The sequence below is a fragment of the Phalacrocorax carbo genome, chromosome 2 (assembly GCF_963921805.1).
Source record: "Phalacrocorax carbo chromosome 2, bPhaCar2.1, whole genome shotgun sequence".
Taxonomy (NCBI): domain Eukaryota; kingdom Metazoa; phylum Chordata; class Aves; order Suliformes; family Phalacrocoracidae; genus Phalacrocorax; species Phalacrocorax carbo.
This window is the reverse complement of record NC_087514.1, coordinates 145,349,677-145,364,188: the sequence shown is the minus strand read 5'-3', so window position 1 is coordinate 145,364,188 and position 14,512 is coordinate 145,349,677. Positions and strand designations below refer to the sequence as shown.

Sequence of the window (14,512 nt, the reverse complement as noted above, 5' to 3'; positions counted from 1 at the left end):
AGATGACAGTACTCTGACATTGAATACACGGTTCTCCATCAAATGCTGGTGTAAAATAACTTCCTTTTAAAAAGCCAGACTTGTTGAAATACTGGATGGGCTGGGGTGGGAGGCAGACCTAGCAGCTGTGACACAGGTCTACCAGTGTCCTTGGGCACGTCACCTTGTTGTAAAGCTGAGCGAGGTGGCAGAAAGAAATAGCCTGACATTCATCTCAACCAAAGTCTCCAGTTCAAGGGAGGGTGGCTTGTATGCTAAGCCCCATGGTCCACAGGCACAGGATGCTACTTCGTAGTCAGGGTGACTGCTTTGTATGTACATTTCTACACTGTAAACACCTACGCTTGTTAGATCAGTCCCATCGTTCCTGTCCTACCCTTTTCCTGTCTACACTGAGTGGTTTTTAACAGCGCCTTAATCACACAGGTCTGAACTCTGTTGGCCCTATTCATTCTGCTGTAATATGGATAATAATTTATAAAATTAAATATATTTTTCTGAATATATTTAACATCTTTCAGAAGAGTCTAAAATAGACATTTTAAGAACATTAACTTAGAGCACTTTTCAAGTTCATCTTACTTCCAGTCCATTAAAGTGAAGTGACAACTGAGGTGTGACGTGAAGTAATTATACTGATTGTGTTGTATGTGCTCGGCAGGAGCTGAATGATTTGCTGAGGATATTAATTTCAAAAGCCAGACAGCAAGAGATCAGCTGAGATGGAAGATCACTGCAAAGTGACCTCAGACCAGGGGAAAAGAAAAACAGGAGGGGGGAATGTGGCCCAGCGCAGAAGTTTGGTGCTGTATAGTCTAGCAGTGAACTGAAACAGATGTATTTGGGCACTAAAAGCGGTCTCCATGTGACTGAATGCAGGTGTGGAAATCAAAACTAATCAGTGTAGGTTCCCTTTACATTCTATGGAGAGAAGTGGAGCATAATTCATCTGGCTTATTTTAATCTATGTTAGGATGTAATAAATCATGCCTTAGACTCTCCAGTTTATAAGGGGAGTGCAAAGTGAATATCTTGGCCATAGTTTGATGCTCCACCTAAGAGCCACAGTGTTGGTGAAGTACGGGTACAAGCCCAGACTGAGCTTGTACCTTATTCATACAAAGTCATGGGCTTGTCTGTGGCCTGATCATTACACCTGTGGCATTAGACTTCATGACTAGGGCCAGAGTAGCTAAGTAGCAGACTGTATAACATCACTTAGAGACAGCATATAATGAGATCAAGTTGATAAGGACTCTCTGAAAGAAGATGTACCTTTGTGAATAACAAACATACTGAACTTAATTTCTTTGATCTTTAAAAAAATTTTCATGGTCACAAGAAGTTAATCTGAATGTAAAAGCTCTTTTCTCTATGAAATGTTCACTGTTGAAATCAGTATTGGATTTGTGTACTTGAACTACTTTGCAGCCCTGGGTACATTAAAAGTAGTTTAATCCTATTGTACTTTGGCTTTAGCTTAGTTCAGCAATCTAGCTGTGCAAGTAAAACTGCTTTCACTTAGGGATTTTCACTGCTTCACTTGGATAAACTCATTAGCAAGACATAAAATACCTGTGAGTCTGTGGGGCTTTGGGAGCCATGGGCTAGATCTTCCTGAAAGAACCAAAGACTGGAGGTAAGTAATAGCCAGTTCTCGGTGTAATACAACATTAACGAAGAGGATGCCATGAAGTTCGACTGGGCAACATATTCCTTGAATCTGGATATCTATGCTCAGAGAAAGAGGTAAGCAGCATAGAATGCATGATTCTGTACTAACAGGGACCTCCACACAAAATCCGTTCCACCCAGCTTCATCTGTTGTTTGCCAGAAAAAAGTGAAAACTACTTTAGTTTCACTAAAGTGTTGACTTGGCCAAGAAACAATGTTTCGGCACATCCAAACCAAAACAAAAGTCTGTAATCATCATGGTCATCGCTGTTACTTGCTTCATGGGAAAACACAGGCAGTCCCCAAGCTGAAGGCCCTCGACTCAAGGGCTCTGAGCACATGCCCAAGGATCCCTGGTCCCTTCTGGTTTTGGCTGCTAAGGCTCAGCCTGTACTAAAGAGGAGACCGGCATATACAGCCTGCCCCCAGGGTAACCATCTGGGCTGACGTAGCCACCCTCTGTAGTCAGTGGACTATTGGAAATAGACCCTTTATCCCATCCACCACGGTGCTGTTATGCCTCCACTGACAACAGAGCCAACTTGAACAAGGGGTTTAGGTTTTTGACAGCTAAAATAAAGGATCACCTTGCTCACTGATTAAGGTTGTATCCTTTCATGGCACCGTTAACTGCATCGGTCCTGCCTCTGCAGCACAGGCACCACAGCTCTTCAGTGATAGTGAAAAGGGTTGCTAACCAATTTGAGGTCATCAGGAATCTTTTCTCTCTTTCCTTTCCACATACCTGCAAATGAGGCAAGACTTCGCAGTTCTAAGGGAAGAGAAGAACTCTCTGAAAGAGTGTTTGTAGGGATCTTTTCTTTTTAATCTCCATGTAGCAAGAGTAGTGAGCAGTCCCTTGATTCCTCTATGGCCAAGCACTTAGTCCTCCATTACTCCCTCTTCAATGGTCTCCTCCAAGCAGTGTTATGGTGGTAATTCCACTACATCTTGAGACCCACTTATGTTCGGTGTGATGGGGACCATGCATAGACTCCAGAGAGTCAGCTTTTCCTCTCTCTAAAAACTGCAGTTTATCTCTTGCTGCTATTTCACATCTTGGTCTATGCTTGGTTGGCCATGACATAAAGCACAACAGAACAGTTTAGATGTATAATACCATTATTATGAAACTTAAATTGCAAAGAAAGGAAACAAATAAAAAAAAATGAGATAATTTAACATTTTTGATCAGCCTTTCTCCTGCACTTTCTTACTATTTAATTTAAACCAGAGCTGTTTCTTTTCTCCTGTAGTAATCACCCATCTCCAAGAAGTGAAAATACACTTGCAAAACTAATAAATGAGAATCTATTTGCAAAGATATTTATTTATGCGCCTGGCACTTCAGGGTGTTTAGAGGGTAATCTCAAACTGTGAGCTCTGCACTGTGTAAATTTAGAAGCGATTTTTCTAAATGTCAAGTATTTATTACATGAAAAAAACATTTGGAGTGTGGAGCAGGTCCCTAGTGATATATGGTACATTTGGGGAAGGGCTTCTTGGATGAACAGAAATAATATTTGAGAGATGAAAAGCAAATTGTCTCGTTGAAATTGCTTTGTGTACAAGGAAAGAAGATTGAACAAAGGTAGAAGGCCAGCCCAGTATTTTGCTTTGTCTTATGCATAAAACAGTGGTTTTCCAAACCTTTCTATAACCAAGCCTATACCAATCAGTCTTTTCTGGGTCCTGTGGCACTTCTACCACCTCTGCTCAGATTGCTGCTGTCTCTTGCTCACCCCCTTAACAGCTCCAGTAGGCTCCGTTCAGACCACAGGCAAATAAACCCTGCAGAATTTATTCATGTAGGCTTTTACCCACATAATACCTTACCTAAATGTCAACATATCCCAAAGTGCGAAGTAGTAAAGTGCAACTCTCCAACTGGAGGCTGATGATAACGAGTATAAGGGACTCTGGTCTATTGTCAGAAGCCTGTGATGCCTGTTGTTTTGACTGGAAATACCAGACAGCCTGGAAGCTGCAGCAATGTGATAACCATCACGAGTAAGGGAAGGACGCAAAAACTCTATGGTGTTTTAAACCAGGAAGCTTTTTCAGGCTGGTGGGTGCACAGAAGCTGAAGGACTCCCCACATTCAGATCCCGCTCTTGGTTTTGGTTGTCCATAGTCCATGGTGCTATGAATCCCCAACACTTGGTGGACTATTTGATCTGTTTTTGAGGACCTTCTCAGATTTATCACAGTCGTATACTTCCTTGAACATTTCTTTATCATGATGTTATTAGTGAGGGTCTCCCATGTCTTCCTTTTGGTATGCTGCTTTATGCTGATTTTTCAGCTAGTGCTTACCTTACCTCCCTTTGAAGACTGACTTCATGCCTCAGCCGTTAATATTCTGCCAGAGCAAAATATCTAATGTAGTTGGTTCTTTGTGTTCAGTCTAGGAATTAAAGTAAGATATTTTCTACTAGTAGCTCTGTAAATGTTTCCCTTCTGCTGTTATGCCTCTTTTTCTCTCCAGAAAAAAACCTTATGTTCTCATTTTACACTGCATTTAGTGCATATTCTGAAGCTACTGTATTACTCTTGACTACTGTTCTGTCTGCAGATGTCTGTGATGTTTTTGGAGGAGCTAAGGAGAGCCCTGCAGTTCCTGCCAAGCAGGGGGCCACCTATGGACTCTGACTGGCTGAGTATGATGCAGTCATGCATGGCATCAGGATACTCATCTGCATTATAGCCAGTGTTCCTCTCCTGGCATTGGCAGTACCGAACAGTTAAGGTGTAAACGAGGGTCTCAGTCTTTACTCAAATGAAGATGGAGTTCCCACGTACTCTTGATGAGCTGAATGCTAGGCAGCCAAGGTACAGCAGTAGGGAGACTCTGCTCCTCTGCTGCCTCCTCTGGTCATCTACAGTCTCAGGGGAGCTCTTGTCTCAGGAGTGAAGAACAAGGCAGGACCATCTGCAGTACGCCCACAAATTTTAGTGTTGGGCCTTTCAGGAAGAAAGGGGTCTGCTTGCCTTTATATAGCACTTTAGGCTGCTGGAGTGTAAAGAAGGGAAGTTGAGGGGTTGAAGAAAGTGCCACGGGTCCCAGAAATGGAGTGAGAAGCAAGAACAGTAGCACACAGCTTCAACAATACTCGTATATTTGCTCATTTGAAAAATTAAAAAAACAGAACAAAATAAAAGAACATAAACACAACACAGGTAACAAGGAATGGTGGCTCTAAAATATCCCAAACTAAATATTTGAGGTCCTACAGGGAGACATTAAGATAAGGCCCCTTCACATTATGCCCAGACACCTCCCGCCTGTCCCCAGCGGATGCTGACTGCTGACCTCCACGGCCCAACCGCTGCTGGTGTAACAGTGCATAGACTGCAGACATCTTTTGTGGTGATCCTTCCCTGCTACTCAGCACTGGTGAAGCCACGCTTGGAGTTGTATGTGCAATGCTGGACTCCCCAGTACAAGGAAGATGTGGACATACTGGAGAAAGTCCAGTGAAGGGTCACGAAGGTGATGAAGGATCTGGAGCATCTCACGTATGAGAAAAGGCTAAGAGAGCTGGGACTGGTTAGCCTGGAGAAGAGAAGGCTCAGGGGGTCTTTTCAATGTATATAAATATCTGAAAATTGCAAAGAAGATAGAGCCAGGCTCTTCTCAGTGGTGCCCAGTGACAGGACCAGAGCAATGGGCACCAGCTGAAACACAGGAGGTTCTCTCTGAACATCAGGAAACACTTCTTAACTGTCAGGGTAACTGAGCACTGGCACAGGCTGGCCAGGGAGGTTGTGGAATCTCCATGCTTGGAGATACTCAAAAGCCATCTGGACATGGGCCTGGGCAACTGGCTCTAGGTGGCCCTGCTTGAGCAGGGGGGTTAGATCATAAGACCTCCAGAGGTCCCTGCCAACCTCAGTCACTCTGTGATCCTGTGCTGGGGCTGGGCTGAGGCCAGGCCAAGATATCAACGCCAAGGTGGGGGTCAGGATCAGGCCTGTAGTTTCCTGGCTCCTCCTTCTTGCCTTTCTTGAAGTTAGGAGTGACATTTTCTTTCCTTCAGACTTCAGGTACCTATCCCAGTCACCATGCTCATTGAACAATAATTGAGACTGGCCTCACAGTAACATCAGCCAGATCCCTCAGCACTCATGGATGCATCCCACCATGGCCTTATGTATGTCCAATTTGCTTAAGTATTCTCTGATCCGATCCTCTTCCACCAAGGGTACATCCTCCTTGCTCCAACATTTTCTCCTGGCTGCTGAGGATTTCTGAAGGTGGGTCTTGCTAGCAAAGATATTGCTGAAGAAGACATTCAGTGCCTCAGCCCTGTCCATGTCCTGTGTCACCAGGACCCCTGCCCCATTCAGCAGCAGGCCCATTTTTCCTGGTCTTCTTTTGCCCCTTATGTATTTATGGAAGCCTTTCTTGTTCCTCTTGACATATCTTGCCAGACTCAACTCAGGGCAGCTTTGGATTTCCTAACCATTTCTGTATACTCAGATGATGTCTCTATATTTCTCATTATCTTATCCTGACTCCATTTTTGGTACACTTCATTTTTATGTCTGAGTTTTGCCAGGAATGTCTTGTTGATCTACATGGGCCTCCTGGCATTTTTGCTTGACTTCCTGTTATTTGGGATGGACTGTTCTTGAGCATAGAGGAGGAGATCATTGAATATCAACCAGCTTTCTTGGATCCCTCTTCCTTTTAAGGTCCTATTCCATGGGAGTCTTTCAAGTGGATCCCTGAAGAGGCCAAAGTCTGCTGTCCTAGAGTCCAGGGCTGTGATCTTACTTTTTGCCCTGCTCCCTCCTCTAAGGATCATGAACTGCAACATCTTTTGGTTGCCTTTGACTTTCACTCCCCCAGTGAGCCTTTCTTTGTTTGTAAGTGTGAGGTCCAACAGAGCACCTCTGATGGCTTCTCTATCACTTGGGTAGGAAGTTGTCATCAACGCTCTCCAGGAACCTCCAAGGCTGCTTATGTGCTGCTGTGTTCTCCCTCCAGCTGATATCAGTGTGGTTAAAGTCTGCTGTAAGGACAAGGGCCATGAACATGAGGCTACTTCTAGCTGTCTGTAGGCCTCATCTACTTGTTCTTCCTGATCAGGCAGGTTAGAGCAGACACACTCTACATCAGGCACCTCCTTCCCCATGGAGACACCTGATGCCCTGGGCTGGGGTGGCCCCAGCCATTGCTCCCACACCAGCCTGCCCTGCTCCCTGGCTGGGGCAGGTGGGATGGACACCAGGTGGCGAGGCCCTGTCCTGGCAGCCCCTGTGGTGAGTGCCTGCAGTGCCCGTTCATCTGATGACAGTGTAAGTCAAGGTGTGTGAATAAAGGCCCTGTGTTTTGTTAGTCTATCTAATAAAGCTGGGAGAAAAAAAACTGACAGGCTTTCACCTGAAAGCTCTTTTTCACATCTGCAATAGATGCCATGAAGTTCAAAACAATGCTCCAAGTTCAATTAGGCACATAGGAGCTGCACTACCTAAAGGAAAAGGTGGCTAGATACTATGGGTTAAAGGAGAAAAATGCTAAGAATATATCTTGCAAAGGACATAGAGATAGACAAGTAATTTTCAGCCTGTGTGGAAAGTGGAAAGGTTAGCAGTGAAGAGGATGTAGCAGTTGCATGTACTGAAACTCAAAATCAAGCCAGGAAGGAAAAAATGACCTGGAAGCCCATTTCAATCAAGCTGAATCAAGGGAGCTTTCTTCAAGTGCAGGCATCATTAAAAAAAAAAAAAAGTAGAAGCTAAAAGATTGAAAATTATGATAAGTCATGAAGACAATTTTTGAAATACCATATTAAAATGAGAAGTGCCTATTATCTTGTTGAAAACCCTCTTAGAAAGAAAAAGAAAAAAAAAAAGAAAAACAATACAAAAATCAGCCCAATTAAAAATGGCAGTTACGGGAACTAATAGAACTTGACAGAAATCATGTCCAAATGAGATAACCAGGAAATTCTCACAAATGACAAGATGATCTCCAGTGAGATTTATCAAATGCCAGTTTGAGAGGCAAGTTGCTAATAAAAAACACTTTCAAACACATTCAAACCGTGATGTCTGGCCAGAAATTCAGTGCAGCTCCAAGTAGACAGTCGAGAGGTAGAAGTATTACTCAGCAAAGATAAGGCCATAGGAAAAAACTTTCATGAATACAGCTTATTAAGAACAAGGTGAAGGAGCCCCCTGTGACAGATGAAGAACAATCTCAAACTGAAGAGGTTTTGAAACAGATCAATACATTGACAGGTAAGAAGAAGGCAGGATGGCAACCATCGAATGGGTCTCGGGTAACTCAGCATGATATTGCTAATTTGCTAGTTGCAATGCATCTGGTGTCAGACAAATAGTCAATGGCCAGTATAATTTCAGACTCTAAAAAAGGCTCCAGGGTGATGCTGAAATCTATAGAGCAATAAATCTAACATTTCTACCTGGCAAAATCAGGAGGAACTGTACAAGCAGCTGTGCTTCGTAGGATTCCACATGCATTTTTTTCCTGAGGAAGTCATGCCTTATGAATCTGGTGGAAATGTCTATAGGATTTTACAAGCTTTATGGCTAAGGGTGGCGCAGGTGGAAGATTTTGTCAGAAGCTTTTGCAAAACAATCACTGCAGATTCCTAAGAAATACAAAGGGAAGATTCTCCCTATTTTAGGCTAGAAAGTAGGAAATGACAGAAATAATGGAGACCCTTCACTGTGGAAGGAAGCTGTCACTGGGCTCCCACAAGTATTTGCACATTGGACTTTACCATTCAACATATTTATCAGGGAGCTAGCAAAGAATGAGTAGCAGATGGACAAAAGTTTTCAGTTGGTACAAAATTATTAAGGGCAGTCAGTATTAATACCAAGCTCAAAGTTGCAGAAGGATATCACAGTCCTGGATGACTAGGCAATTAAAGAGTGGATGAAAATTTAATGTCAATGATGGCAAAGTAGGGGAAAAAATAACTTGCAGCTATTAGTCCTTAGGAAATAGATCTTTGAGTCATTTTGGATGATTTTCTGACATCAACCCAGTACTGAGCAGTGATCAAAAAAGTAGATGTGGTATTTTTACTTACTTTGAAGGTAGCTGAGTACAAAACAGGAGTTCTCATTATGTCATTCTGTGTTGCTCCAATGCACATGTCTTGAAGAGTGTTTATTGTCTTAATGTGGTGGGTTGACCCTAGCTGGACACTAGGTGCCCACCAAAGCTGCTCCATCACTCCCCCTCCTCAGCTGGACAGAAAATACATAGAAAGGCTGGGCTGAGATAAAGGCAGGGAAAGATCATTCACCAATCACCATCACAACCAAAACAGACCCAACTTTGGAAAATTAGCTTAATTTATTACCAATCAAATTAGAGTAAGGTAATGAGAAAATAAAAACCAAATCTTAAAACACCTTCCCCCCACCTCTCCCTTCTTCCCAGCCTCAACTTTAATCCTGATTTTCTCTACCTCCTTCCCTCCAGCAGCACAGGAGGATGGAGAATGGGGGTTGCAGTCAGTTCATCACACATTGTCTCTGTTGCTCCTTCCTCTTCATGGGGAGGACTCCTCACACTCTTCCCCTGCTCCAGCCTGGGGTCCCTCCCATAGGGGGCAGTCCTCCATGAACTGCTCCAGTGTGGGTCCTTCCTATGGCCTGCAGTTCTTCACAAACTGCTCCAGCATGGGTCCCTTCCATGGGGTGCAGTCCTTCAGGAACAGACTGCTCCAGTGCGGGTCCCCCATGGGGTCACAAGTCCTGCCAGCAAACCTGCTCCAGTGTGGGCTTCTCTCTCCACGGGTCCATGGGTCCTGCCACGAGCCTGCTCCAGCGTGGGCTTCCTATAGGTTCACAGCCTCCTTTGGGCTCATCCACCTGCTCCGGTGTGGGGTCCTCCATGGGCTGCAGGTGGATATCTGCTCCACCATTAACCTCCATGGGCTGCAGGGGCACAGCCTGCCTCACCATGGTCTTCACCATGGGCTGCAGGGGAATCTCTGCTCCAGCGTTTGGAACACCTCCTCTCCCTCCTTCACTGACCTTGGCGTTTGCAGGGTTGTTTCTTTCACTGCTCGCTCCACTGCTGTTCTTTCACAGCAAGTTTTTCACCCCCCCTTCTTAAATATTTTATCCCAGAGGTGCTACCACCGTCACTGATGGGCTCAGCCTTGGCCAGTGGCAGGTCCATCTGGGAGCTGGCTGGCATTGGCTCTATCAGACATGGGGGAAGCTTCTAGCAGCTTCTCACAGAAGCCATCCCTGTAGCCCCTGTCCCCACTACCAAAATCTTGCCATGCAAACCCAGTACACTTAGTCACCTTGGCTTATATAGATTATAGCAGAACTAAAATGAGGAGAAGAGTGATGAGGATTATTAGGGTTATAGGATGGCTTCTAGATGAGAAGGTACTGTAAATGTTATAAACATGCAGAGGCACTGCAGGGGAGCCACTGGAGAAATCTGTCAAATGAGGAGTGGCATGGAGGGGTTGAATGCAGAATTATTATTTACTATGATTCATAACACAAGAACTACTGGAAAGTCAACAGAATGATCAGACAGTGAGGATAAAATAATAAAAATTAAATGTTTTTCCGGGTACACTGTCAGATGATGAAATACAGGCTGAATGAAGCCAAAAATATCAAAGGATTTGAATCAGGTCAGACAAGTTCATCAATGATCTAGATAAAGCCACTAGCTCAAACAGTCCCTACATTTTTATTTGCTGGAAAACAAAGGCTATTCCAGGGATTGGAGCCCTGTTTCTTATGCCCTTCTCCTCAGCAAGCACTGTAGGAGACTGACTGGATCGCTGGTCTGACCCAGTATGGCTGTTCATATGTTGTGGTAAATCTCTGGCCTTTATTTACTCTCTCATCTGCCAGGTCACCACTTTTCAAGACCAGTCAGTATAATTCCATGTAATGAAGCTAAGCTTTCTGGAGTAGGTGATCCTTCTTGTCTACTCAGCTCTGGTGAGACCCCCCCTGCAGTGCTGTGTCCACTTCTGGCCTCCCCAGTACGAGAGAGATGGACACACTGGAGCAAGTCCGGCCAAGGACCACAAGGACAACGAAAGGGCTGGAGCATCTGACATATGAGGAGAGGCTGAGAGAGCTGGGACTGTTCAGCCTGGAGAAGAGAAGGCTCAGGTAGGATCTCATCAATGAATAAATGCCTGATGGAAGGAATAATGAAGATGGAGCCAGAGTCTCCTCAGTGGTACCCAGTAACAGGACTAGAGGCAATGGGCGCAAACTGAAATATAAGATTTCTGTTTAAATATAAGAAACAACTTTTTCACTTTGAGAGTGACTGAACACTGGAACAGGATTTGGCCAGGATAGGAGCATGTCCTACCAATACAAGAATTCACCACTTCAGACCCCTCCTAGATCACCCCTCCTGTCCAATATTTTTAGCTTAAAGCAGCAGGCAAAGTGCTTTGTGCTGTGTTTCGCAGGAATGGTATAGGCACGTATTTCTTTCTCCAGTCACCCAGCTGCAGGGCACTAAGGTCTGATGGAGAAAGCTGGGGGCAGCAAACCTGTCATGCACTCCAGCAAGCATCATCAAAGAAGGACAGTCAGAGCAGAAAGTATGTTTGCAATTCCATCCCCAATTTGTAAAATAAGCTTTAAAAATATGATTGTATTGGTTTAAAGTAGGTGGAGGTCAAGATATTTTTACAGTTTTAAACACTAGCTAGGCTGGAGGCTGGAAACCTGGTCTGCATGTGGAGCACTTCAGCCAGCAAAACCACCCCATATTATTCACCTTGCCATGCATAATAAAGCTGGTCATATAAAATGGCAGAGCTTTTCTAGCATGTACATTTCTTGGCCATCCATAAAGTTTACAGAGTGTCTTATGTTGTGAGATCTGAGCTAAACACCCTGCTCCAAGTCTGATAGAGGATGAGCTTTGAATGTGTCCTTGTCAGCCCTCATACATAGCCTCCACCCAGTGGCCAGGTAGAGGCACATGCACCCATCTGAATCTCTGCTAAGTTCTTTTACTGGGTCTGGCTCAGATGGAGTTAACTTTCTTCATAGCAGCTCCTGTGGTACTGTGTTTTGGATTTGTGGCTAAAGCAGTGTTGGTGACACACTGGCTGTTGCTAACAGTGTTTGCACAGCATCAAGGCTTTCTCTTTGTTTCCCACTCTGCCCTCTCAGTGAGTATACTGGGGGTGGGAGACACATTGGGAAAGGCCACAGTTGGGTCAGCTCACCTGAACCAGCCAAAGGGGCGTTCCATACCATACAACGCTGTGCTCAGTCAGCTCAGTCATCAACAATATACACTGAGGTAAAGGAAGATGAAAGGTTTTGGCTTCCAAGGTGGCCGTTGTTCAGACACCAGCTGGGCCTCCATCTGCCTATGTGGGTGGTGTGCAATTGCCTTTGTTTTTCTTGGGGTTTTCCCCTCCTCTTTTCTTAACTTACTAAACTGTCTTTATCTCAACCCCCAAATTTCCTCTCTTTTGTTTTTCTTGTTTTCTCCCACTTTCCTGCTCAGGGTAACAGTGGTGAGCAAGCGGCTGTGTGAGTGTTTGGCTGCTGGCCAGGTTTGACCCACCACCATTCTCCATCCTGAATGTGATTTTATTGGTGCCTGCTAAGTCTGAGATATCTTCCTGGGTTACAGAATCACAGCCAGTAGCAGAGAATAACTGCAGAGCAATTATTGGAGAAAGCTGCATCTCTTCCCTTTGCAACCCTACCATCCTGCATGGTATGCTGGGGTCAGGGATCCACCAGAGAAAAGAAGTGCTCCATGCAGTCTTCACCTTGCAGTTCATGTAACCCACCACAGGGAGACAGCTGCAATACATCTCTGAAAAAGAAACAGGCCGAAAATATCAGCCTGAGGACTTTGTATGGAAACTATTACATACTACTGTGCAGAGATTTGGCTGCTGAAGATTTGCCCTTTTCTGAAGCAACGAGTTTGGTTGCTGCAGACTGAAGCCCATAAGCAGCTTTTACCTCTGGGCAGTTTGCAGGCTTGGGGCTTGTGACTTGGACTGGGTTGTGAGGGGGCCTGTTAACAAGAGCATCGCTCCCCTTATTGCAGAAGAAGGGAAATATGGAATAAGGGATGTTATATGCTGTAGAGAGACGAGGACCCACAGTTAAGCTAGTGTTACACCATGTTGAGGAAATTTATTTTGTTTCTGCTTACACTATAGCTTTTGTGGCTGAGGCTGGGCATTTCACTTGAACCATGCTTTGCATTGGTACCCCTGAATGTCTGAGCTTAATTTTGTGGGAACCTGATCTGAGATCCAGACTGGGAAAGTACCTGGACCTGAAATCAGTAAGTGCCTTAAAAGTATACAGTGCTAACTAACCTCACACTGGACCTCCGAGGTTAATTTACACTTCTGAGCTTCACTGCTGTGCTCCACAGCCCCATGTGTGAAAAGGGGTGCATAATTCCCCACTTCTTGCCTGCTATGAAGAACCCTGAAGAACAGCAGAGGGTACCCTAGAGGAAATTAAAAATTCAGACTCTTGAAAGCAGACAAATAAAGTGGGGGAACACACACACAGGAGGTCTGAAAATGCTCTAGCAGTGAGTAGTGGTTCCTGAAGTGCTGTCGGGTATGTGCGCTGAATAAGACAAGTTCCATGAACTTGCAGCTGAAATCTGTAGCATTATGCATGAGCACAAAGGCACCAAATGAAGATTGAAGATGTAATTTTATTTTTGGCACTTCCTAATTCTGCATGCATGACTGCACTCATCAAATGTCTGTTTGAGCGGTTTATTGTATGCAAATGACTTTAAAATTTTCAGTAATATCCAGGCTTCTCTTCCCCAGTGGAAGGATTTGCAATTAAAATCGCCAATACCTACCTGTTTTTAGGGCACCAGTGAGATTCTCTATCCAGCCACTCAGCTACTCAACCTCTCCAAATGTGGGAATTTATATCCCCTGGGCACCTCCCCTTCTACCAGCTGGCAGGAGCAGGACCCTCCCAGTGCCGGGTGTGCCCCAGCAGGACGTGATCTCCACGCAGCACGGTCCTTGGTGAATGCCACCAACAGCCCTGTGACAGGGATGTCAGCCACAAGTTTCTCCATGGGTACTTAAGGGTGATTGAGAGTCTACAGGATACATTTTAACTGGCTATTGGGAGAACATACCAGTCCCAAAGTGCCCAGTAACCCACTTACGTGTGGGATTCTGCACCTGCAAATAGGACTCTGGGCATGAGCCCTATAAGCACTTTAATCACAGGCAGCACCGGGTGCCCTTCCTGGTGTGGTGAGATTTGGCCCAGACCCCATTTTGGAGGTTTCACACCAGGCTAGGATGATCAGGTTCCTATAAACAGTTTTCTGAAGGTCTCGGCTCCTTGGGTGCATTTGTGGCTTTGCATGAGGCGCCCAGACATCCAACAGCCTGTGGGGCACCTTGGTGCCGTGGGGTAGCACCCTGCAGCCGGAGGCACAGCGATGCCACTGACCTACTACCACCACTGTCAGACAGCTTTTCACCATACTGTCATCGGGCCTCATCCAAAGTGTCCTGAGTTCTTTAAACCTCACATTTAAACCAAGATTTCAGGACCTCAGAGCAGTCTTGCAGCTCTTTTCCTTAGCTTTTTCTTCCATGCATTTAAAAAAATACAGATGTTCCCACTGAGCACAGTACACCAGCAGTGAAAGCACCAGGGTCGTTTGCAGATGTAACAGCCGAAAGAGCTGTCACACGCAGGGCGAGAGAAAGTACGAGCTTTTGTTTGGGCCAGGACTGTGAGCACTCTTTGTAAGGCAAAAAGTATGCTCCATACTGAAATATTAGGGAGTGAGAGAGAAGAAGGAAGGTGAAAAGA

General features: G+C 44.9%; 1 protein-coding gene across 1 annotated transcript in view; it reads left to right on the top strand.

The window, feature by feature from the left end:
* TRDMT1 (tRNA aspartic acid methyltransferase 1) overlaps positions 1 to 14,512 on the top strand; it is a 77,488-nt gene that overhangs the window by 5,171 nt on the left and 57,805 nt on the right. The gene's annotated exons all lie outside the window — the stretch shown is intronic.